Source organism: Protopterus annectens, chromosome 5.part0, assembly GCF_019279795.1.
Source record: "Protopterus annectens isolate FY-2018-M chromosome 5.part0, PAN1.0, whole genome shotgun sequence".
Lineage (NCBI taxonomy): Eukaryota > Metazoa > Chordata > Ceratodontiformes > Protopteridae > Protopterus > Protopterus annectens.
The window spans coordinates 1,278,114,049-1,278,138,012 of NC_056735.1; the positions used below are offsets into that span (position 1 = coordinate 1,278,114,049).

General features: G+C 43.5%; 1 protein-coding gene across 2 annotated transcripts in view; it reads left to right on the forward strand.

Moving 5' to 3' along the window:
* Nucleotides 1-23,964, forward strand: part of CIP2A (cellular inhibitor of PP2A) — a 2,713,480-nt gene that overhangs the window by 1,792,125 nt on the left and 897,391 nt on the right. The gene's annotated exons all lie outside the window — the stretch shown is intronic.

The window sequence follows — 23,964 nt, forward strand, 5'->3', positions numbered from 1 at the left end:
GAAATCCTTTCTTAAGTCAGATCAGCTGTTTGTCTCTTACTCCAAACCTTTCTTAGGTAAACCAGTTTCGTAAAGTAATAATTGCTCGTTGGATCTCCCAGTGCATTGTTTGAGCATACTCTGTTAAGGGAATGTCTCCTCCAGGGCAAGGGAAGGCACATTCTACCTTATCTATGGCTACTTCAGCTGCCTTTTGGTCCAGAGTGCCACTGGATTATATCTGTTCGGCAGCCACTTGGTCCTCATCGCATACCTTAATTTCACATTACAAACTGGATATTGTGCCTTGGAATAGGGCATCCTTTGACTCTGCAGTGCTCTGGAATATCCTTCCATGCGGGCCACCCAAGTGTTCGGTAGCTGGGGACTCTGTTCCACAGGTTGAAGACCAAATGAAATAAACTATTTCAGATAAAGAAGTTATGTACTCACCATAACATTCTATCTGAGTAGTTGTACTTCATTTGTCTTCAGCCATCTCCCCCTACCTTGTCACTTTTGTGCTGGTTTTTATGCCTTTGAATACCTTCGTCAGATCCTTGGTCCTGTTAGGGCTTAAGAAATTTTTGTGGTTCACAATAGTGATAAGGTTTTGTTGGGCTGGGTGTCTCGTACTAATTTGGCAGCAAACTCTATCTGAAGGGAGGAAGGAGACGGGGGTGTTATGGGTAAGGGGAGGAGTTTGGAGCTCAGATCAATAGCTGGAAAATGCGGCTGTGTCAGATCCGATATGGATCCGAAATCCACAGGTTGAAGACATATTAAGTACAACTACTCAGATGGAACATTATGGTGAGTACATAACTTCTTTTTCAAGAAATCCCAAGGGCCTTTCCAAGACTCACGTGAAGGTAGTTCCCCCAGGGGCAGAGGGGGGAACCAAAACAGAAGACGCTGCCGTCTTGGCAGAGGTGGCCCACAAAACCAGGGCTTCAGGGATTCCTTTCCAGGGAAGCCCTTTCAGTGTTCCTGAAGGGAGACCCAATTGTCTTCCTCTGGAGGCAGTCGGGTGACTCTCGTCCTTGCACCTAAACACCTGGCTAAACATAATAGATTCCTGAGTGCAATGGATCGTATCCAGAGGCTATATCATTCCTTTTTCTCACCCCTCCCCATGTACTCAAGAAAATCCCTGATGTTCCACCCAATCAGAGGGATTTGCAGTGCAAGAAATTCAAAAACTGCTGGACAAGAGAGTCATTCAAGTAGTCCCACCACACCACAAAGGATCTGGCACCTACTCAGGTTTCTTTTTTAGTGCCAAAATAGACATGGGACTGGAGACTGATTTTGGATCTCAATGTGCTATACAAATCTGTTCGGCAAACAAAGTTCTGGATGGTCACAGTACAGTCTGTTCTCCCTTTCTGAAGAAAGATGTGCTCAGTAGACCTTCAGGATGTGTATTACCATGTAGAGATAGACAAATGATCCAGAATGTTCCTCCACTTCTGTCTGGAAGCCAGTCATTACCAATTCAGAGTTCTGCCTTTTGGTCTCACCACAGCCCCCAGGGTGTTCAAAAATGCTTGGCGGTGGTAGCAGCTCACTTAAGACTGCAAGGATTCAGAGTGTTTTCGTACTTGGATGACTGGCTTATAACTACTTAGACCAAGCATCAATTAATGGGGAACAGAGATTACACCCTCAACATCTGCGCACATGTAGGGATTCCATTAAATCTAGAAAAATCGTGTTTAACCCCAACAAAAAATTAAAATTTGTAGGGGCAGTTCTGAATTCTAAAACAGTAGCTTCCCTTCATCCAGAAAGATATCAGAGAATAGTGGTACAAGTTCAAAAGATAATCTGCAGAAAGAGGGTTCCAGCTCGACTAGTCTTGCAAGTTCTAGAGTCGATGGCAGTTTCTATAACTCTAGTACTCTTAACCAGGTTATATATGCAAATTCTGCAGTGGCTACTAGCTTCCCAGTGGTCTATCCTTCATCAATCGCTGTCAGATCAAGTACTAATCACCAGTTGTCGCTGCCAGATCAAGTACTAATCACCAGTTGTTGCATAATGGATTTCTTTGGTGAGTACATTCCTAACAAATTCTCCACGGCCATCCATTTGTTCTTCCAGAACCCACAGTCATAGTGACCATGGACGCCTCTCAGATGGGGTTGGGGGTCATTATCTGGGTAAGACGGTCCAAGGCACTTGGTCCCAATTAGAGGCTAATTTGCATATCAACGTATTGGAAATAAGAGCAGTGCTTCTTGCATTGCAGGCTTTTCAGACAGGTCTTCCTGAAGGGACTGTTGGAGTTCAAATGACAATATGTCAGTGGTCTGATACATCAGCAAGCAGGGAGGAACCAAGTCTTATCCCCTTTGTCGAGAAGCCCTTAAGAGTGTGGCAGTGGGAAATCTCTTCCATCCTCTTTCTAATAACAATGCACATTCCAGGAGTTCCAATGTGATTGCAGGCAAGCTGAGCAAATGCATCCTTCATCTTCACAAGTGATCTCTCAATCTAGAAGTGGTGAAATTGATATTTCATCATTGGAGTCAACCTTGCTGCAATCTGTTTGTGTCCCCACTAAACAAGTGCAGCAATTACTTCTCCCTGATTCCCTTTCTGGGGAAGTCACCCAGAGATGCTGTCCTCCACAATTGGCCCCCAATACATCTAATTCCAAAGTTTTTACAGAAAGCACTCTGGTTGAAAAGCACATTAATCCTCATTGCCCCCTTTTGACCTTGACAGATTTGGTTCCCCTTTCCTTTGGTCTTATCTGATCCAACAACCTTAGATTCTGGACCCAGTACCAGATCTTCTTTCCCATCTGGACGGTCTTGTTCACCAAGACATTTTGAACCTCAAGCTGACTCCGTGGTTCCTCCAGTTCCATTAGTTGCTAGGCATCCTAATATTTCCTCTCCAGTACAACATCTCCTTTTGTGGGCTTGTAAATAAGGACTGGATCTATGAAATCCGCCTGGCGGAATTAAAGGCCACCAAAAACAGTGTCTTCCAAGATAAACCATGGAGTCAGCTTGAGGTTCAAAATGTCTGAGTGAACAAGACCGTCCAGATGGGAAAGAAGATCTGGTACTGGGTCCATATTCCAAGGTTGTCGAAAGCTATATTTAAGTAAGTGGAAGAGATTTACCATTTGGGCCCATGGAAAGGAAATGTATCCTTTTTCTGCTTCCATAGAGCAGGTTTTAGATTTTTTAGCCTCTTTGTTTAATGCTGGAGCTTCTCCTTACACCATCAGACTACAATTGGCTGGAATCTCTAACTTTCATGAAAATTCAGAACTTTTTTAGCCTCTCATAGGCTTTGTAAGAGGCACACTTTTATTAAAAACCACCATTCAAAGATCCCACTCCTCCTTGGGACCTGAACTTAGTGCTACAAACCGTAATACATTCCCCCTTTCAACCCTCTGTGTAATGTGATCTAAAGATTTTATCTTGGAAGACACTGCTTTTGGTAGCCTTTAATTCCTCCAGGAGGATTTCATAGTTCCAGTCCGTATTGTCGGAACCTACTTATCTGATTTTCCATAAGAATAGCGTCTCTTTACGAACAAACCCCTCCTTTGTACCCAAGGTAATACCAGAGGCCAACATTAATCAGACTATTAATTTACCGGTTTTCTTCACTCATTCCAACAAAAGAGAATATGCCTTGCATTTCTACTTTCACAGAACAAAACACATAAGGCAATCAAGTCAACTGTTTTTCTTTTCCCATTACAAAGTTGGGAAAGCAGTCAACAAGGCTCCTGTAAGTGGATGAAAGATTGTATTTCATTCATCTATGATAAGAGTAAATTAACCTTGCCTAAGCCCATCAAAGGACATTTTACAAGGTCTTTTTGCCACTTCAGCAGTCTTGCAATCTAGAGCTTCAGGATGATATATGCAACAGCTACTTGGGCTTCTCCCCACACTTTTATTACTCATTACAAACTGAGCTTGATCTGTATGGGAAGATCATCATTTGGCTCGATGGTGCCAAGGAATATTCTTCCACATCTTCATCCAAGATTTTAAGTAGCTGGGGACTCTTTCCCATCTGTCAAGGATAAAATGAAGATTGACAACATCAGATAAAGAAGTTAAGTACTCACCATAATGTTCCGTTTGTGTTGTCTGTCTTCATTTATAGTTGACTTCCCTCCCTTCCATCCCCGACCTTTGATTTTTTTTTTTGGTGGACCAGATCACATATCCTTGTATAATTATTATTTAATCACAGTAGATAAGGCTTCCATCTGGCTTACTTTCTATATGTATGCGTATATAGTTTCTGCAAACTTGATCTGAGGTAATTGAGCGAGAGGGATTCTGGGTAGAGGTCACGCCTGAGAGTTTTTGGCTGTAGCGAGCTGTAGTAACGGCCAAGTCGGTTCCGATCTGTAGAAGCCATATGGCAAAAGCATTGTTAAAATGTAAGAGAATCCATATTATCTCAAGTGGGTCAAATTTGTTAATTTAAGTGGTAACCCCCTGTTCTGTTTAAACAAGGAAACAGGAATTATCTTGCTAGAACTGTCTTAGTCGCTGTTAGACTTATCTTGAGCATCGTTAACTGATATTGATATACAACACAGGCACTGTAAAAGGATAGGGGAGGATTAGCCAGTGTGGATACACCACCCCATTGGTAGACGTTTGGTCATATTCAACTGAGGTGTGTTTTACCTCCAATTAAAATAACCCTACATTGACATATTCACATTAGGTGTATTTTACCTCCACCTGTTAAAACACCTGGCTATTCTGATCCACTTTCTTCGGTTCTAGTTCATTTTCCAAGTGCTACATTAGCCAAGCTGGATGCCATGGCTGCACTCATGGCTATGCTGGTGGTTTGTGTGTAGAACTCTACATGGAAAGTAAAATAGTTGTTACTGAGCAGGACATTCAAAAGCTTACCCAGAATCTCCATCTCTCCAGGGATGACTGACCTGTCTTTTAGATACGATTCCATGATTGTCCGTATGCAGTACTGATGTGGAAGCGTGGTATACAATGCTTCCACATCTGTGTTTACCGAGATACTGGGCATGCATTTAATCTTTTTGAGGAAATCCAAAGTGTCTAATAAAAATGATTTATTCTTTCTGTAAGTGGTTTTATCTGAACTTCAAAGAATATTAAGATGGATTCTGTTAGACCCACCACTGGCCACAACAGGTTTGGGAAGGGTCAGTTATATTTTTATATGGGTTTGAGATTCCAAAGAAGTTGGGGATCTTTGGGTGGGCTATGATAAAAATGTCAACAATCATCCTCATGCATCCTTCTAAGTTCTTCATGGATATTGGAAGCCATTTGCACTGTGCCTAGGTCTTTTTTGCCATAATACTTTTCATTGCTGAGCATAATTTTGATCTTGTTAAAGTAACCAACAGTATCTGTGGCCATAGCTCCCCCACCCTTATCAGCCTTCATGACTCTTCTAGTCTTGTCATTGCTAAAGCCTTGATTTCTTCTTTTGATAAATTGTAAAATTTCTTTTTGGAAGGTTTACTTAGGACCTTCAAGACGTCTGCTTCACACTTGCTCTCAAAGGCTGTGAGTGAGGGGTGGACTGGGGAGCAAAAGTCACTGGCTAATTCTCGCTTAACTCAACTTAAATTACTCTGAACATCAGTACTATTCTTTTGATTGTCATTGAAAAATACTTGTAAGTTGACATTTCTGGCATGAAGTTTATGATCTATAACAGTGTTAATGAAATCACTTATACTTTGAGGGATAAAAGTCATTCCCTTACATAAAACCAGTCGTCCTTTTGCTGTGAGGGGTTTTGCTGCATGGTTCCAGATCTTAACCTTGCATTGTCCATCTTGCTGTTCCACCATCTTGTTTGTGGTTCCCTAAGCCCTTAAGTTCTCTCTTCCCTGTCCACACTCCTTTGCCCATAGTGTCCCTGTGGTGACGGTGGGATCCTCTGATGGCTTTGTTCCTTCATGTGGTACCTTCCTGGTATTTTTTGATTGCAGCTGGGTTTCTCTTGGGATGGTGTCACTTGATAGAGGGTGTTGGAGTGGGTGGGAGATTGTATAGCTATGTCCAGTCCGGGTGGGAACTGAGCCCTCTGAAAATTCTGATTCGCTTCAATAGTGTTCTGTCCTCTTGCTTGCTTTCCTGTATTGCTGTGGTGGTCCTGTTGGTTCTGTCCCATAGTGTCCTGTCCGTTTGTTTGCTGTTCTGTGTTGTGGCGGTTATGTGGCTACGTCCTTATGTGAACTCTCCTGTTGGGGTGTTGATGACCCCTGGTACGTCTGCTAGTGTTGCATTTCAAAATCATATTGGGTTCTTCATGATCTTTAGTGTCTCTGTCCATTTTGGCTATTTTCTTTTCCTTAGTTTTTTCCATCTAAAAAGTTCATGACTCTTTTTCCTATAGTCTGGTATTTCTCTGTAGACCCAAGATTATCTTTGCAGGCCTGTTCCACAGATAAAATTTCCTTGGTGGTGGCATCCTGTTCGGGTCTTATTATGGTCAGGTAGGGTGGCCACTAATTTGAGGCTTGCCTCTTCAAGTGTTTTGTTCCATTGCTGATATAGTTCCTCAGGAGCATTGTTCCAAATGGGAATTTTCATAAGCTTGAGTCCCCTAGGTGGAATTCCTTTGTCCAGGCTGTTGTTGAAATAAATCTCCTCCCATTGTAATCCTTTTAGTTTCTCAGAGTTTCTCCAAATGGACAAGGTCACTGTCCATGCTGTTCTTCAGGTCTGGGTGGGGGGCTTTTTTGTGCTTTTCCCTTGGGTTAGTATGACCAGTGTGGTGTTTTAATTTGGTCCTTAAATTGGGAATCCACAATATTCAAGTGGGTTTACTACCAAAATGTTGAAACTGCAAAGAGTTTTTAACAAAATTACCAAATCGTTTATCCAACTTTGATAATGCTGTATTACCAAATATTGAAAATGGTAACGACGTCAATCGACATTCAAACACAGGAAGTTCCAATGTAGAAAGTCCGTGTTACCATTAACATTTTTGCAGGGGGGCAAGCCCCCCTGTACCCTCCACACCCCTGTATATTATATATATATATATATATATATATATATATCAACTCTGAGATCGCACTACAGCAAGGAAAAGATAAAATTTCCCTATCCGCACTGTACCATGATCTCAATTTTGAAATGTTGACTTCATATTAGCGAATGTATACTCACTCTCGCTAATATGAATTCATATATTTTCAGTTCGACATTACGGATGTTGGTAGAACACACGTTTGACCAACCCGTATTCGTTAAACTGTCTTTCAGCATTTTGATAGTAAACTATTCAAGTGACATCTTCCAGGTAGCGTAACATGGTCAGACAGTCCAGAAGGTGGGGTGGAGTGGAGTGTGCTGCTTCAGTGGACAACTCCGCTGCACCATTTGCCTTATTCCTCTGGAGAGGAAGGGTAGATAAGCCATCTACGGTAAGCTGTGGATCAGATTTGCTTGTATCCCACTCAAAGTCTTGTTTAGTTTGTCCTTAAATCCAAGTCCCTGGATTACAGATGGGATGTCACAAGCTGCCTTTAGTGAGTGCATCTTTGGTATTCTTCTTGTAAAGATACATTTTTGATACTGTTTCTTTGTTAGAGCAGAATGAGGGTTGTGATTCATGAATCTGTGCAAAAAGTGTATAGGTAAAGGAAGTAGACTGGAAACAAACATGTGGCTCTTGGAAGTGTAGAATAAACTGACCAGGCAAAGTGAATGATCCCTGTTTTTCTGTTCACAATTCTCTACTCTCGTTCAGGAACGTGGTCTTAATTTCTTCACTATCCTACATACTGTAGAATCTATAGTGTCTCTGGATATGCTTACATATATAGTTTGCATAATTCACTGTTGCGGTAATGACTCTTAGTAATTCCTGCCACAGAAGGCCCCAAAGTTTTTCACCCTTCCCTTTCCTAGCTAGGCAGATGTCCTTCCCACTTAAACATCTGGCTAATGGTGGTATAAGAGGGATGTTGACCCTCACAATCTTCTCTTCTTTCATGCTACAACTTATTCAAGTCCAAATATATTGTTGCATCACCAGTCTGTTGGCGCAGCCTAACTATCAGAGTTTTGATAAGTACAATGTTGGGACAGTCTCTCTTTTTTGCTATTTGTTTGTTATTATTATTATTATTATTATTATTATTATTATTATTATTATCTGAAAGCTTTTGACTGTCAGGGCTAGATGTCAAGTTTTGAAGAAAAGGTTAATAATTGTATTGATTGCGGGGAACCAAAAATCACCATATTGATGTTAGTAGATGTTTATTTTATTTAGTGTCTAATGTCCCCATTATGCCAAGTTTAACCGGAGGTCAATCAGATAGAAAACAAAGTCTCTCTTAGATTGTTTTGCTTAGAAGTTGTTGCATGTCTGGTGTTGGACTGTCATTGTATTTGCCAGATCCACCTCTGAAATCCTGCATAAAAAACAGTACTCTGAGAAGTGCCTAATAGAGAAGAAATATCTGCAGTCTGAGAACAGTCCATTGAAACTTAAAGGCCTTCTTATGCTTGAGGACATCAGTCTGTTGAGAAGATATTTACCATGGTGGGAGTAACAAAAAAACACAATAGCAAAGAATAACAATCATCCAATAGTTTGCTGAGAGATTGGGTGACCTATCTTAGCCCCAGTACAGGAGGTAAATAGCTGTTAAGCGTTCCTAAACGGCTTTCCTCTGTCAAGGTAGCACCTGAGCTGCCTGTGTGCATCCAAGGTGTGCAGAATCTTTTCTCCCTAATTTTTTGGATCAGGCAGAACACTGTTCAAGGTAAATTCAGAAATAACTTCAGGCATGAATGATGGACTTGTGCATAACACAACCCTATCCTTCTGAAAAATCAGATAGGGTGGCCAACCATGAAAGCTTGCAGCTCAGACTCACCTAGCAGATATCAGAGCAATGAATAAAACAGTGTTCCATGTAATGAACTGTAGATCAGCCTAAAAGAGGCAGGTTAAAAAGTGGTAAGACTAATTTTTCACTAACAAAGATAAGATCCCAGGGAAGAGGAATTTGCTTTTCTGGGGGGGGGGGGTCTCATATGCAGCACTCCTTTCATAAACTGTTTGATCACAAAAATAGGTGAAAGAGGGGATCAATGGGAATACAAGCTGGGATAGCCACAATATGTACTTTGATGGATGCATATGACAAACTATCTCAAAGCAACTCACAGAAATATTTCACAGAGTAATATATTCTGTATTTTACAGATTGCCCTTGTGGACAATGGGCACTCTGTAAAGTACTAAAAGGTATAGGCACAAACCTAAACTGTCTACTAGCCTTTAGTGATGGAAAATTGGGTAACTTGTAAGGGCTGTTAAGCCGTTAGCCTAGTAATCGCCTATGAACCTATGAAAACCAGAGGGATCAAAACCCTTTTGGGAACTCTGTTATTGGCTAGACATCCCCTAGAAAACATCTTCCACTTAGTAAACAAGATTTTTCTAGTTGCAGGTTTTCTTGCCTCCTTAAATACCTTCTGCACATCTTCATGGAACAAGCGCCTAGAAGATATTAAAATCATCCAGGCTATCACCGTTACACTAAGCTGAGGTGCACAATTCTTCCTTGATTCTGTGTGAGCAAATCCAGTCTGTGAGGAAGCTTGTGGTACCTGCTGTTGGCCAATTCCATTAAAAATGAGAACCGATTTTCCCTGGAAGAAAAGGGGATTACCACAATAATCTTTGATATTTCATTCTGAATCATTAAAGTACCTTGGGAAGCATTGGAAAAGGTGTTAATGCATGCAGAAACATTCTAGCATTTGATTGATAGAGCATCTGCCTTCTAAGGATGGGTGTAAGGATGTCTTGAACAGATTTTTTTCAGTTGTCTGTTGTGAAAGAAGGCGAACAGATCTACTTGAAATGTTCCCCACATCTAGATCAAGTCCCAGAGGACGTCTACATGGAGCTTCCACTCATGAAGGTCTGTCCAGGTTCTGTTTACGTTGTCTGCCACAGTATTTTGCTCTGTCAGAATGCATGAGGCCTGAAGAATCAGAATGCTGTAGAGCCAGCTCACAGACTATCACTGCCAACTGGAAAAGAAGGTATGACCTTGTACCCACTTGCTTGTTCAGGTAAAACCTCAAAGCAGAGCAGTCTGTGACCACCAAAAAGGACCTAGAGTCCATAAGTGGTGAAGAACTTTTAAGGCATAAATCACTGCCAAAATCTTCTGTGTTTATGTGCTTTAGACTCCCATGTATACTGTTCCACATGCAAAATTTGAAGAATCTGTCTGGATTTGGGTCTGAAGAAAGAAAGAGAGTCATGGATTCAGAGACGGTTAATCCCTACACCACTGCAGCTCCTGTTTCACAAATCTGAGTACTTTCAGGTGGAAATTCAATGGAGGAAGGTGGATCCAGTAATTCTTCAAGTACCACTGAAATGTTTCTCATGTGTAGTCTGGCTGGTGATATCATGAGGCTCACTGTTGCCATGAGGCCTAGAATTTCAAGGAACCCTCTTGCTGTGAGGCCAAGTCCAGAAAAGAGAAATTCAACAAAATACTGTGATAAATCAGAACTTTATCTTCTGGAAGGAAAGCCGTTCATTTTACTGTGATTGTCCAAACACCCAAGGAAAACATTCAGTTGAGAGGTATTAAGGAAGGAGTTTTGAAAGGTCCGTTTGAAGCCCAAATAGGAAAGGAGGCATGAGACCTTGTCTAAGGACTCCAAGCACCTGGCTACAGACTCTGCACAAATCGTCAAAAAATCTAAGTAAGGAAAAATGTCAATGCCTAGGGTTCTGCTATGGGCAACTACTGACGGACATGTTGTAAACACTTAAAGTGCAGTAGGTAGCCCAAAGGGTAATACAGAAAACTGATAATGTAAGCCAGGCACAGCAACTCTCAGAAATTTCCTGAAATTGGGAGCAATAGGAATATGATAAGTGCCCCTGAGAAATAGTCATTATGAAACAGTGGTCTAAAAACAATGCCAGGGCTGGTTGTAAGGTGATTGACGTGAGCATTTTGAATTTCAGAACTTGTAGAAAAGTGTTTAGAAAAGACAAATCTTGTATGGGTTTTCAGGAATGCTCCTTTTTTGGTACCAAAAAGATTCTGGAGTAAAATCCGTTGCCTTTGTGTATCGCAGGCACTGGTTCTATGACCCCTGTTTCTACGATGTAATGGGTTACTGGGGGGAAACAGCTGTCTGGTATGGTGGGTGTGATGGAATTCCCCAGAAAGGGGAGTGATTTTCTATTCACTGCCAAAGAGATATCCTCTCTGAATTATTCACAGAATCCATTTTTCAGGCCTTTTGTGGCCAGGTGCAGGATTGAGAAAGAGCCTGGAGGAAGGAGGAAAAGGAAGGGGCGGGGGTTGGTGTGCTCTGCGACTAGGCACAGTCATTGTTTTGCAAGGAATTGATCCTTTTTCAGAAAAGAATGTCTCTTGTTTGGTTTTGAAGAATTATCCTCCTGTCATTTTATTTTGGATCCCTGACTTTCATTTGGCTAGGACTTTTGTTTGTTCTGTACCTTGAAGGAAGGACCCTTGTTTGGACAGAACTTGTGTACATAAGTCAACCTAGATAACCCATGGATTAATTTGCTTCTCTCATCCCACAGTTTGAGAATCTGTATAATAGAGGGCTCAAACACCAATTCAGAACTTAAAGGTGCATTCAAAATCTTTTTTAATTGGAAAAGTTCTGATTATGTAACCGACCATACTATCTTAATATAAAAGAAGTAGTAGCATTTCTCGAGACTTTGTCTGCACATTCAGGTACATTTTTCAAAGCATGTTTTGAAACCAGAGTCAAATTAAAAACAATTTCATTCATGTAAGAATTTTGCTTTGCAGATTAGGATGCAGCAAAACCATCCAAACGATGCGCTTACTTTAAAATTTCCGCATAGAGCCTTGATAATTAAACATTCTAAAGTCTGGATTACTAGACAGCCTTTTGTCCTGAAGATCTATTTTTTCCCTCTTTTTCAGGAGGTGTTAATTTAAATGAAGCCATGGGCTTTTTTTTTTTTTAATTTGAGCAGAGTGCTGGAGAGACCTCAGTTGGCTCAGCGGTCGAATGAGAAGAGAGACCTTTCCTATCCAAGGAGAACCCTATATTTTCTCTGAGCCTTTTTATGGGCTCCTGGAATAGATGGTTGTGTCCAGCAGGCAGCTTAGTAAACATTCTTCCAAGGCTGGTAACAGAGGAGGGAATAGTCACACAATTAGAAATCTCATTTTCTGTAAGGTCATTTTCCCTGCCTATCTCTGGGGTGGTTCCAAAGAGCTCCCAAGCAAAAACATCACTAAATCTGGCACTCGTCTGTGGCGAAATGAGAACTTGTTTGGACTTAAATTCATATTCAGCTTCTGAATGATCAGAATGACTGGACATACTGGCAACTAGAAAATCACCATTTTTCTCATCAGGTTCTTCATTATTCTCGGAAACAGAAAGATCTGTAGCCAAGCTTCTAATAGAGTCATGAATGAGAACGCAATCACCAGAATTAGCTGTCTGCAGAACAGACTTAGCCAGGGAAACCCCATTAGCCTTATAAACAGCTATATAATCTGATTTTATCAACTATATGGTGAAGCTTCTGTTTCTTTTTCTTGTGAACTTCGCTACTAGGTAAAATATCTGAGGACATAGTAATATGTCTGGCAAGTGGACTCTTACCCCACACTACTCCAGTACCTAAAGGATTTGTTTCCTTTCATACCTGTGCTAGGTACTGGAACACCATGGCACCTGCAAGACGTGTCTAAACTGTATTCCATAGTGGCCTGCAAAGCTACACTAGAGAGAGACTGGACAGAGTTAGGTTGACTGTGGGCGAGAAGTGGCCCTAACAGAATTAGTAATCATAGGCTGAGGCATATTTCTGTTTTGTTTTTCTCTTTTCAGGTGTAACCAGATTTGATGATGGGGTGGGTAACAGAATTAGGAACCATCAAGTCATGGGAGAGGGCAACAGCCAGAATAATAAATTCACAGTACTGGATAACATATCACAATAACGGCTTAAGGATTCTAGTAATACGCATGTCCCCACACAACTAAACACTGCCGAACTATGCTGTTATGACAAAAAAACTGTTTGAACTGTGCTAAAATTTCCAGTTCAGAAAGTCCAAATACCAAAGCAACCAATGTGTCAAACCTAGAGTCAAAAATTAGATCCACATACTTTAATCACATTAAATAGTCATAAAACAATGTCTAATAGTGGTTTAAACTTTATTTTCTTGTCAGAGATTGTACAAATCACCATAGTACATTTAAATAACTTACTTTCTAGTAAAATTGTGATCTAATATTAAACACACACAGAGCAGAGTCATGGCCTTAAGTTAAATGCAAAAAAAAGTATTATCATGCCATTCGGCAAAAACATAGCCCGTACTGTTTACCGCATTAATGGCAACTCCCTAAGGACACAGCCTGTGGTGAAAGATCTGGGTACACAAGTTGACAACAATCTCGCATTTGACCATCATGTAGCGGCAGTGGTCAGAAAAGCCTTTTACTTGGTTCATCTTGGATTGCATCCAGAAAAAAGGAGGTTATTACGTCTCTGTACTTCTCCCTCATTAGGGCAATAATTGAGTACAACACCCCATTTGGTATGTACCTCTACAAACACCTGCACCAACTGGAAAGGTCACAGAAATACCTCACAAAGAGAATCCAAGGTCTCCAACACCTGTCCTATGTGGACAGGCTCAAATCACTATCACTCTATTCGGTATCGTACAGATTGCTCAGAGGTGACCTGTGTCTCGCCTACAAGGCAATCTCGGCCTCTGCCCTACTAGAGATGCTCCATATCCATAAGTCTAACTCCTCGCACATTACCCCATTGAAAGGCCTAAATCTAATATGCGACATTACCAAAACCTGCTGGAGAGGCAGGTTTGTCTCCCACAGGCTGCCCCGTCTCTGGAATAGACTCCCCATACACATCAAAGTATGTCGCTGACCCTCTTCAAGTGCAACCTTGATGAGTGGTTGGGAAACCAGAAATTTGTCCCAGGAGTTCCACCTATGTCCCTCATTGACAGGGGTGACAGGTACTGATTGAGGTTTCATTTTGGGGATAAACTCTTGGCTAGGCTTGTAAGGGCCCCAGGACCATTGGCCTAGTAACCTTCTATGACCCTATGCATATAGTAAACAATGTATAAATGCTGAAAAATTAAATTTCTGCATATTTTCCTGTCAAAAGATGAAAACAAAGCAGAGTAAACAGTAAAGGCAAGTGTGATTAATTTGTGGTTCTGACTGCATGAGACAGCCCCAAATGCACGCACTCACACTGCGCTTCTGAGAGAAATACTAAAAGTTTCCTCAGAAATAGTAAAAACAAGCATTTGTCAAAGGCAAAAGCCAAATAAGCGCTACTATAAGCAGAAATTCTCACATAATTACTGTAAACATTAACAAAAATAGATATTAAAATAAATATATATTTTATATAAACATAAAAATAGAAAGAGAGTAATAAATATAATAACAATATGAAAGGAAATGGTCCCCAAATGGGGCTTATCTGAGCAGTAAGATGGAAAAATCAGTGCTGGATCCCATGTAGAGTTAGAGGACTTTCTTCTTTGAATAGCAGAAAAAGTTTGAACACTCATGTCTTGTGGCAGCTAAAGGCTTCCATCTCAGGATATGCTCAGCCAGTGAGCTGTCAGAGGAAGAGGCAGGGAGGGGAGTCTGAGGTTTTGAAAGCTCATCAGTACTGGGTTACCTTGGCAGATAACCCAAAATACCATTGAGGTAGCTAGAAATTTGAACATCTGCTTTTATAGGTAAATAAGACTTGCAAGTGTACTAGTGTCTTTTTTGCCTTGGACTAGACCATGATATGGACTCCTATCCACACTGCACATTAGTAGGGACATTGTATCCTTGGGATAAACCGTGTTCACTCTAGTCATTTGCTGCCAAAAAAGGAGTGTGAGCCAGGTTTAAGGTCACAATGGCATTTTCCAAGGACTTTGGGGAGAGCCCCCCTCCTAAAAAGGACACAAAAAAAAAACTGCCAATGTCACCAATAGCTCAGGCTTTCTGATCTGTAAAAAAAAATTTCCAAGTCTGTTGTGGCATTGGCCTGTGGTTCAGCAGGCATCCACCCTATCTGGTATGCCCTCCCAGATCAAAACCTCAGATGTTCCTGCTTGTTGCCACATATCCTTAGCTACCAAGACCTGCATTTTGGATTTTTGTAAGAGCCATGATTCCCAGAGGCTGTATTGAGGGCTCAGTCACCCTCCTAGAACTTGAGGACTCAAAGGTGGCTGCCCCCAAGACCCGGAAGAGACAGTGCACTGCAACCCAAACAGGTGCAGCGCAGTTTGGCTCAACTTAGTTTAGATAGTGCCTTAGTCCAACCCTGATCCGGGCATCCACCTTGGACACTTTGGTACAGCTGGACACAAACCTTAATATTTTACCTGAAATCAGAGAGGGCTGAAGTAGTCACATCATCAGTGTTGGGGACCCCTTGCAAAAAGAGAAGGGTACATATCCCTCAGAATCTGAGGCTTATGAGCTAGCATATGTAGGCAGATTCCCATCAGCTGAAGACCTTGTCTTAGATACTGAAGGCAATATGTCCTCTACATCTCCACCAGGGGATTTGTCTTTAGGAATATTCTCCACAGAACGAAATGAGCTTTTCAGTGAGACAAAAAGGCGTGCTCAAAGACCCAACCAGGATATAGCGCCTTCATGGGGATCCTTTTACCTAGACCCCTAGTTGTTCCTTCAGTGCTAGAGGTCCTAGAGAAGGTCTTCATAAACACATTTTTGGAGCCTGACTCCCTCCTCCCCTGCTCTTAGGATGTCTGGCTGCTTCTACAAGGTCAAGGATTCCCACAGTTGCTTATATTGAAATCCTTTGTCTGAATCAGACATGGTGTCTCTGGATTCCATGGGAGAAGTGTCTATTTCAAACATGAATTGCATCCTAAATGATAGAAAGAGTAGAGCTCTAGATCATTTTGAGGAAAGGTCTACAATATTGTTACCTGGCATTTAAGGCTTTGAACTGCCAGTCTCACGTGCTGTCCTATCAACACAGCCTGCTACATTTCCATGGAGGTTATTGCTTTAACTATTTCAGATTTTTATATATGATGTTCTTCGTATTTCACTGTTGCAGTCATTACATTTGGATTATCTGCTTGCAGGTAGCCCTCAGTCGGCCTGATTATCAAAGTCTTGGGTCCTGAGTCGGTTGCTGTCTCATCTTCCATGACGTCAGGTAGTCAGGGGTATAAAGTGCAGGCGACACCATTACATCAGTCTTTCTTGCAGTGCAGAACCCGAAGCAGAAGCAGTTTGCAAGTGCCGGTTGTCCGACTCCTGAAATTTTCATTTTCGAGTTTCAGATCCGAAGTCTTCAACAGAGCTAAGTACCCCATTGGGGAACCCTTTTCGTGCTCTAAACCGATGTCAGCAAAAGTTAACAATTTTATTTCTTGTGGAAAGCAAATACCTCATAAAGATTTTTATTTGTACTGCATTCCTTGCTTAGGCCCAGACCACGACGTCCCTCGCTGTCGGTTTTGTGCCTCATTCAATCCTCGAACTATTCGTCGTCTGTTCATTTTCACATCTAACTATTTTGGTACTCAGTTCAATTATCCAGAAATGGCTTCAGTAAGACACCCGACTACCGATATTCCAAAAAAATGCAAAGATAAAGACCGAGACAGACCGCATAGGTCCAAAGCTGCCGAAGACGCTTCCGTTAAGCTAGTCGCCAGTTCGCTGGTACTCAGTGAGGTACTTTTGCAGCCCCTGATACCTGCTACTTCAGATTCGCAGGCCACTACTGAGACCCATTCGGAGTTCGGTATGCCGCGAGATGCTTCTTCGACTGTGGGACCTGCGGATGTCTCTACCTTGGATGGGTTCAGAGCCACTGTGCAGGCACCAGCTTCTGAGGGTGTATTCAGGCCTACTGACTTGCATATTAAACCAATGCCATCTTATTCTTCAAGGCCTAAAACTTGATCCAGGCCCCTATGCCTAAGAAACAAATGATAAGAATGGCTGAAGACCTTATTACTCTACTCAGAGGAAGCCACCCTTCCCCCTCTAAGAGACCTAGAACTGATTTTCCTTCTGATTCTTCTGATCAGGATTCTGAAATTTCTGTTTCTTCTGATGACCAGGATTTGCCCTTATGTACCTATGAGGATTCTGATGCAGAGGACTCCATTCTCTCTGCTTCCCCTCCAGAAGATTTCTCTTTTAGTGAAACTTTGCATACTCATAGGGAGCATTTCCGCTGGGAAAGCCAGGATTTCTCTGACTCCAAAAAGAGGCTTATGGAAGTCTTACTCCTACCTCAACACAGGCCTTTAGCTATCCCTCCTGTACTGGACATTGTAGATGATGCCTTCTTGGAATCTAGCCTGGCCCCAGACACTTTACCTCCGGCTCCCAGGAAACCTGAAAGGTATTAGAGTGTCCCTGACTCTCACAAGTTCCTCTTTAAGAATCCTACTGCGGATCCAGAGACAATTTCACAGGGACCCAAAAGCATTAAGGCTACTACTGCCAAAAACCCTACCCCCTCTGATAGAGATTCCAGGGCCCTGAACAGATGGGGTAAGAAGGTATAGACTTCTGCTACTTTCACCATTAGGGCCTTAAACTGCCAGTTTCATATGTTAAAGTATCAGCAGCATATTATTGGATTACTTAAACAGAAAATTATGTTGATTCCTGACTGTGCTGAAAATAAAGAATTATAGGATTTAATGCATTCTGCTGAACAAGTTGGTAAACATACTTTACATTGTGGTTTTGATTAATTCGAGGCATCTTGAAGGGCTGCTGTCACTGACTCTGTACTTAGAAGGCATGCTTGGCTTAAGGAGCAAACTTTACCAGATCATGTTAAAGCTAAATTACTAGATGCTCCCTTAAACCAAGACCCCCTATTTGGCAACAAAGCAGAAGTACTTAAAAAGATGGAGGAAAAAGCTAAATCTATGCAAACTGTTAAAGATTTCCTGCAACCAAGATGCTCTTCTCCAAAAAAAGGAAGCCAATCTGGTGGTCCCCTGCTATAAACAAACTATACAACAGAAGGAAGAAACTGTTGCAGAAAAGAGGAAAATCCCAGGATGCAAAAAAGTCCCTCACCAGCCTCAGTAAGAAGCTGAGATCCCTCATAAAATCCTCAAAAGCTAGTTATGAAAATAAAATTGCCAAAGATTCCAAAGACAACCACAAGGCATTCTATAATCATGTCAAGAATCTAAATGGCATTGCTCAGATCTGCTCTGAGCTACAACAGAATGGCATTAAATATACTGATCCCAAGGATATTGCCAGTATCCTGGCAGATCGATTTAGGGCCAACTTCACCCCCCCCTCTCACCCCCTAAAGGGCCCATCTCAATACCAGAAGATTGCCAAATTCCACTAATCACTGCCACACAGGTGGAAACCGCACTCTCCAAAGCTAAGAATACAGCATCCATGGGACCAGATGACATCCTAGTGTCATGTTTAATCATAGCCTCACCTCAGGCTTCATGCCCACTGAGTGGCGCACAGCTACAGTTATCCCACTCCATAAGGGAGGATCCGCCTTGGATCCTGGGAACTAACGTCCCATCAGTCTGACAAGCCTGATCTGCAAGGGCATGGAACGCATTATTATGGAACTTATAAACAAAGACATTGGCAACCTTCAAACACTGGACCTCACCCAGTTTGGGTTTGTGAAGGGCCGATCTTGTCTCCTGAATCTGATTGACTTCTTTGAATCAGTCTCCAGAGCTGTGGACGAGGGTAAGGCGGTCCACACAGCCTATCTGGACCTCGCCAAGGCTTTTGACACCATCCCCCACTCTTGAATCATAGATAAACTTACTAAGCTGGGCATAAATCCCTACATCACTCAATGGGTTGCCAACTGGCTTACTGACAGAACCCAGACTGTAAAAGGAGCCGACTCCAAATCCAGCTCCAGACAAGTGACAAGTGGAGTATCTCAGGGTTCAGTCCTGGGATGACTCTTGTTTGGCATCTACTTCTCTGAAGTACAGGCCAACACTAAGGGACTCTGGCTAACAAAGTTCGCAGATGACTGCAAACTGGGAGCCATTATTGAATCCTCAAATGATGTGGATATTCTACAAAAGGGCCTTACAGAAACAGATGCCTGGTGTCAGAGCCATGGGCTCAAGCTTAATGCCAAGAAATGTATAGTTATCCCCTTTGGAAAAAACATGTACCCATGAATTACCACATAGGTGGCAGGACACTAAACATCGAAAGTGTGATGAGAGACTTAGGGACACAGGTGGACAGTGGTCTCACTTTCGATAACCACATGGCCACAACAGTCAGGAAATCCTTCTATGTGGCACACCTCATCACTAAGGGCTTTTCATCCAGAAAAAAGGAGGTAATTGTCCCACTGTACTCATCCCTCATTAGACCCATTATAGAGTATAATGCCCCATTTGGTATGTACCTCACAAGACATCTGCAACAGCTGGAAAGGCCACAGAAATACCTCACTAAAAGAATCACAGTCCTAAAGCAGATGCCATATGCTGACCATCTAAAAACTCCAGCTATACTCTGTGGCATATCGTCTACTCAGAGGCAATTTCTGCTAAACATACAAGGCCATGTCAAACCCTGAGCTGTTGGACATGTTCCACTTAAAGAAATCCCAGTCCCTCAGAGCCACACGCTCCAGGGATCTAAACCGTGTCATCACAATGAACAAAACATGCTGGAGGGATAGGTTCCTGACCCAGAGACTCCCCATACTCTGGAATAGTCTGCCCATACATGTCAAGCAGAGCACCTCATTGGCCCTCTTCAAAAGGAACCTTGATGATTGGATGGGAGATAGGAAATTCACCCTGGGGATCATGTCAGTCGCCCTGCTAGACAGGGGTCCAGAGAAGTAAATATTGTGGGAAGAAATATCCAGGGAATTGTTATGGCTTGGCTTGCATAGGCCCTAGGGCCGATAGCCTAGTACCAACCTATGAACCTAAGTACAGCCTCCCAGATTTAGTAGGCACTGACCTTCTAAGAATTGGTCCTTTCCTGTCTCTTCCAGGCCTTCTCAGTCCAAACCCAGGACCAGCAGACCACCCAGGCTTCAGTCTCAAGGTACTCCCAGGACTAAGCAGTGGGGGGCTCCCACTTCAAAAGCTGGAAGTAGTAAGACACCCCCTATAGTAAACTGTCACAATGACTTAACCTTAAACCTTTCAAGCCCTGCTCAACTGGCTGCTCCTTTAGGGGGAAAGATCGCCCTGAATGCAAAAAACTGGGAACTCATTACCCAAGACAAATGGATTTTAAATGTAGTTTCCCAAGGATACAGCTTCCAATTCCACTCCTTACCATCCCCAAACGGTTGGCCAGACCTATCCCCAAATCAGTGGACAGAGGCTCAAATGCAGGTTCTCTCTCTTCTAAGTATCAGGGCTATTCAACCTGTCCCAGAAGAGGAATGGGGGCCAGGTTTTACTCAAGACTTTTCCTGGTACCCAGAAAAGACAATTCCTGGTGTCCTATCCTGGACCTGTCTATCCTAAACACCTTTTTGGTAATCCCAAAATTCAAAATGCTAACTCTTCATCAGCTGCTTCCCATGCTAGGCAAAAATGCCTGGGTGGCAACATTGGATTTAAAGGAAGCTTACCTGCACATCCCAATAAGGGAATCTTGCAGAAAATACCTAAGTTTCAGAGCAGGCTACATGCACTATCAGTTCTTTGCACTGCCCTTTGGCTTATCTACTGCGCCCAGGGTATTCACAAAGTGCCTAGCTCCAGCCATTGCATTCTGCAGGCAAAGAAATATTCAAATATACCCATACCTGGATGATTGTCTAATTCAGGCAGAAAGCCAGGACACACTATTAAATCATCTGGCATTTGTAAAGAAACTACTAACTTCACTGGGGTACACCATAAACGAAAACAAATCACACCTAGTACCCTGCCAACAAATTGTATTCCTGGGAGCAAGCTTTAATGCAACTTCCCAGATGGCCTACCTCACACCAGAGAAACAAGTTTATTTGACAGCCTACTTCAGACTACTGGCCACAAAGACCCAGCTGTCTGCAAGGAAAATACTGCAAGCCCTGGGGAAGGTAAATTTAAGTCCAACATCTTCCGGAAGGAAACTTTCAGCAATTCCTACTTACATTACATGAGTAATCACCCTTGGGCACAAAAAAGGAATATTATTAAGGGTCAATGTATTCGGGTGGCCAGGATGACCTCTGAAAGAGAAGATGTTGAGGAAGAATTAGCCAAAATAGCCCTGATGTTATGTGATCCTATCTCGCCTACATTCTGAATGATGGGTTCGGAGCCGATCCCTCGGCTCCGCACGCTTATGCCAAAGCGAAGTCTCTTATTGGCTGAGCTTACTATATCCCAGGATGCACCACCATCAGTCCCCAGATCTCGTTTGCGCTTAACTGCAAAGGCGTGGTCTCGAGCTGGCTGGGCTGAGTAGCTTTTATTAACTACTTTTCTGTCAGTTTTGTGCTTGTATATCACAAAGCCGTTTTAACGCTATTGCTGCCTTTGTGTACGTTTGAGTAGTGGAAATTCTTGTGTGTGATTGGGTAGAGTTTGTTTCGGCCCCCCTTTCAATCCAGGGCCTTTTCGGTCAAACTGTATAACTGAACTTTTAGTGTTTTAAAGTTCCGGTTATTACACCTAAGGTTGTGTTTTACATTGTTTCTGTAAGCCTTTTTTTTTGTCATGGCGAATCTACAGTTGTTAAATTTCCTGTCAGAAATTGTTTAACATCATGTCTCAAACCCTAGGCCTTGGGCTTTAAAAATGTACTAAATGTGCTTTTAAGATGTCTGTTACGGATGACCATCTACTTTGTGTTTATTGTGTAGGGGCAAAGCACTTGCAGGAGTCATGCAGCGTATGTCACGCTTTTCCTCTAGGGTCCTCCAGGAGAGGAAAAATAAATTAATTCTTAAAGGGTTGATTAAACCCTCTTTGAAGAAGCCTTGTCTTCGCTCCGACTCCTGCCAAAAAGAAAAGGCCTTCGGCTCCGACCACTCCGTCGGATCCGACTGCCAAGAGACCTAGGCAGGCCTCTCCTTCGGCTCCAAAGACTTGGGCGAGGTGAACGGTCTGCCTCGATGCCTCAGTATCGACTCCTCGGGCTTCGGGCCGATGGCTGGGGCATCGAGGCGGGTCACCTTCGGCTCCACTGCTCGGAGCCGACAAGGTCGCCAGCTCAGACACTTCCTCCTCGGCGCGAAGTCTACCTCGGCACCGATGGAATCTGGTGTGTGTGTTTCCTCGGCGCCGATTCTCATCGAGTCGCCTCGGGCGGTCCCCTAGTCCCTTGGGGCCGAGGGAGAGGTCTTCTCGAACCCGTTCTGTTTCCTCTCGGTCTTGAGAATGTCGGATTCTGATATAGACAGGGTGCTCCAAAGACTTTCCAGTCCCAGTCTTCCAAAAATTTGTTTCGGCTCCGACCCAGTTGGCTTGAGCCGATGACCATGACCCACCCCATTGCTATTCCTCCTCCGACTGCTTGGCTCCGTCGAGCAGGTGCTCTTAGCCGGTGGAGATCTCAGGGTCGGCTCCGACCCTTACTCCAACCCGGCCTCGGGTCCGAGTTTAGTAGTGGACTTCTTGGCTGGACCCGAGGGTGATGTTTGGGACCGATGCTTTCGGTTCCGAGCCTCCTCTCGGTGCTTGACTCTTGGGACTTCCGTCTACTATCATGGCCCGGAGACTGGACGCTCCCAGGATTCTGGAGGTCCGGCTTTCAGAGCCATGAGGAGTGCCTTGGCCAAATCCTCTTGACCATCTCTCCGGTTTTACCAGCACCTTCCTGGGCGTGGAGACTGGGTCTTTGGCAGTTCCCCTGTCCGTAGCCAGCGGAGCCCCGAGGCCTGAGGTTACCCCCAGTGGGGGTTCCCCTCCTCCTGAGGGTTCTTCGGAGTTGTCTTCAGAGGAACCCCCAAGGAAGAGATCGTGCAAGAGGAAGCACGTGGACTCCCCCGAGTCTATTACATCGGACACGGATATGGATGATGCAGAGGGTCCCCTAAGTCGTCCTCAGATGATGTCTCCTTTGCAGACATCTTAGAGATCCTCAAACAACGAGGCGGCTGGATGTCCAAACCCCCCTCTGCGGACGAATCAGTGCTCCTCAAGGCCTTTGGGGCTCAGCCCTCCGCCTCCTGGGTATCTCCGCCTTGGCGAGCTTCTGGATTTAGTTTGTCGGGCGTGGGAACACCCGGATACCGTGGAACCAGTCCCTTCTCGTCCAAACAAATTCTTATCTGCTCCCCGAGAAGGAGTTCCTTACTAAAGGCGTGGCTGTAGATGCCATGGTGGTGGCATCTGCTACACAGCAGGACGTGGCAGAGGCTTCAACGTCCATCCATCCTCCTAATAAGGAGTCTAGGAGTATGGATAGGCAGGCGCACCCTGACTTCAGCGGCCTTTACACTTAGGTCCCTGAATTTTTTGGCACATTTTACCAGGCTTCAGAGGATCTGGTCAAGGAGTTGTCAGACTCCTCTCGGGTAACCTACCTGAGCAGCTAGCCCAGTCCGTTAGCTCTCAGTTGGCTATCCTTCGTCAATTGCTAACTCGTCCATGAGGCTCATTTCCTATGCGGAAGGGGCGGGTAGAGCGGCAGGCACAGGCGTGGCTCTCGTGAGACAAGCCTGGCTCCGCTTGTGTCAGTTCGGAGGCCTTCAAGTCTTCCTTAGCCCGGCGCTCCTTTGATGGGTCCTCATTGTTTGGACCCAAGGTGAAAGACACCCTTACCGCTGTGAGCAAGAGGGAAACGTTATCTGCCGTAGGGGCCGTTATTCCACTCCCTTCGGCCTTACCCCAAGGCCAAGGAGGGAAAATGTGGTTCGAAAATCTCAAGTTTTTCTCCCAACAGCAGGAAGATTCCCCGTCCAGAGGCA